At 32.6% G+C, this 2,853-nt stretch overlaps 1 pseudogene; it reads right to left on the bottom strand.

Moving 5' to 3' along the window:
• Positions 1-986: 986 nt before the first annotated feature.
• Positions 987-2,000, bottom strand: LOC129288167 (probable glutathione S-transferase; annotated as a pseudogene).
• Between the last annotated feature and the right edge of the window lie 853 nt (positions 2,001-2,853).

Below are 2,853 nucleotides of genomic sequence, written 5' to 3'. Positions count from 1 at the left end.
TAAGAATAAAATTGCTTCAATAAAAATGTTAGAATTCTGAATCCTCTTTGAAAAATACTTCAGGAACGAAAATATTTTTTCCTATTTTATACGCAGGGGCATCGTTATAGCCCACCTCTCCAGAATGTGAAGACCAAGCCCAATGGCAACACGAAGCCCAAATCCACTTGTTTTTCTTTTTCAAATTTTTTGACCCATAATTTTCTTGACGTCAGTTGTTGATGTTCGACAGTTGGAGATGGTCAATTGAGACTGTTCCACTGGCTTGCTTACCAAGTCACATGATTGGAGGATCATTAGCAACTCACCTTGAGCTTGAGGTATAGAAATCTTTTAGAGAGAATGACTCATTCGTTCCAAAATATTAAATTAATTATAGTTAAATTTTTAATAATTGTTTTAAAAATACATAAAAAATATTGACCTAATAATTGTAAATTCAAAAGTTTGAAGCATTTAAACAACAATGATAATTTTTATAATTATTTAAATTACTATTTATAATTCATTTTATAAAAAATTTTATCCAAAATATAAATATCATTAATTCATTCTTTCAAAATTTTCCAATCATTCTACCAATCTTTCATTATCAGACCTGACTCTTTTTTTTTTTTTTTACTTGCACAATTATGATCGTGGGTTGTGGTGTTGTAATTCCAAAAATTAAACAGAGTACCCTTTTGTCTTTTCAGTGAAAGTGCAAAGTGGTCCATTTACGAACCTTTTCAAAACCCCACGCGCACAAAATAATAATAAGAATAATAATAATAATAGTAATAATAATAATAATAATAATAATAATCAAGAAAGAAAGAAAACACAATCGCTTGAATTTTGCTTTTAATTACTATAATTTTTTTGTATTTTCAATTTCTAAAGTTTTAAAATAATTAGGTGATCTTTGTTATTTAAATTCTTATATTGCTGATAAAATTATTGGACCAACGATTATATTTTCTTAAAAGAAAAATTAAAGGACAACATTCAATAAAACTCGATTTGCGATATGATGATCCAAAACAAAGGGATGGTCACGTCAGGTTCTCTTGCAAGGGAAAACCCTAGTTACACATTTCTTATTTCCAATCCTAATCACAGCACTTGATAATTTACCAACTCAAACATGGATTACTGGTAATTTCTGTGATCATCTACTTCGAAGCATAGATGCTCTGCAAGCGAGTTTTGAAGATGGCGAGGAGATTTTCTCTCGGAGGCAAAACTCCTTTCACGACAGGGTCATTCAAAATCTCTTGACCCCACTTGTCCAGCTTTGGATATTTCTCACCGCTGTACAGATCAAGCCCGCCGGCTTCTTGAATTATCGGCAGCCAGAAAGCGACGAACAGAGCAGCGATGTCCACGAATCCGATCGAATCTCCGTTGAAGAACTTCCCTTTCAGCTCGTTCTCCAGAGTCTTCAGACCCTCTCTTAATTCTGCAGCACCATTTTTCCTTTCCTTCTCGTTCGGGTTCATGGTTACTGTAAATGCTGCAGACAACACCTAAAATCAAGCAATACAACACTTGTTTAACGACTGATCGTTCAAATTCCTACAGAGAAAAGACAAGAATTAGCTTGAAATGTTGAATCACCTTGTCATCGATAAACCTGGACCAGAAACGAGCCAGGGCTCTGTGATAAGGATCAGAGGGCAAGATTGGGTAGCCAGACCAAGCCTCATCGACGTATTCAACGACCACAAGCGACTCGCAGACGGGCTTCTCGTCGTGAAGAAGAACAGGGACCTTCTTGTGAATCGGATTGTACTTGAGAAGAAGATCACTTTTGTTGGTCAGTGATTCGTGAACGTACTCGTATTCCACTCCCTTGAGTTTCAGAGCAATCTCTGCTCTCGTCACGAATGGGCTTCCTACGATTCCGAAAAGCTTCACTTGTTGGTTTGATGAAGCCATGTATGTGCTTGCTTTTTTCTCAGATCTGGGGATTATGGGTTTTAATTATGGTTCCTGAGTTTGTGGTTCAGGTTCTCATAACTTCTATAGCCAAAGTTCTGGCCCAAAAAAAAAAAAAAATTATACAGCCAAAGTTTAGGAGATGATTCGGTCAATGAAGTGTTTTTTAAGATTAAAGGTCAATATCTTAATAGGGAATAAATGATGCAAGAGATTACATCACCAATGTCAAATGTTTTTATTGACCGGCAACGTAAATGCTTAATGCTTGAATAATGAATTTTTTTGCCTCATAATTAATGAATTGGATTCTTTTTTTATATACAAGGAGTGAAAAAAATTTTTAAATTTACTTGAAATTCTTAATTTTTTTACAAAATTATAAAAACTTTCTAAAAATATTTTCATTAAATTGTGTGTTTATTACAATTTTATCTCACCCAATCCCCCCTCTCTCTATATGACCAAAAAAATAAATTCCCCCTATCTGAATTGTGGAGTGGCATGAAGAGGGAAAATTTGTATAATAATATTTAATGCTGTCTTAATTTTATTAAATAAGCTGTCTTTTGAATACTCAACCTTTTGAACGTGCATTAGGATTGAATTAAGGGTTACAGTTCATTTTATTACTCAACTTTATATTTGCTCAAGAATGTTGATATCCTGAATTTTCATGTTGCGCAATTTTCCCCCTTAACATTTGAAAAGGTAAATGTTTAAATGAATGTGTTTTTTTTAAGGAAGACTTGTAAATTCTTACACTATTATAAGGATTTAATTAACATTAATTTTTTTATAAAGTACTTATTTGTAATTTTTTGAGTCTTTTTCTTTATTTTTGAAGATTTTTATGTAGTTTTTTGAATTAAGTAATGGTTAAAGTTAATTTTTTAATGATAAGGTATTCAATGCATCATTTTCAGATATTTA

Source organism: Prosopis cineraria, unplaced genomic scaffold, assembly GCF_029017545.1.
Source record: "Prosopis cineraria cultivar Desert tree isolate PC_DT_omini unplaced genomic scaffold, ASM2901754v1 PC12, whole genome shotgun sequence".
NCBI lineage: Eukaryota > Viridiplantae > Streptophyta > Magnoliopsida > Fabales > Fabaceae > Prosopis > Prosopis cineraria.
The sequence above is the reverse complement of the archived record's forward strand: the minus strand, read 5'-3'. Positions and strand labels throughout refer to the sequence as shown.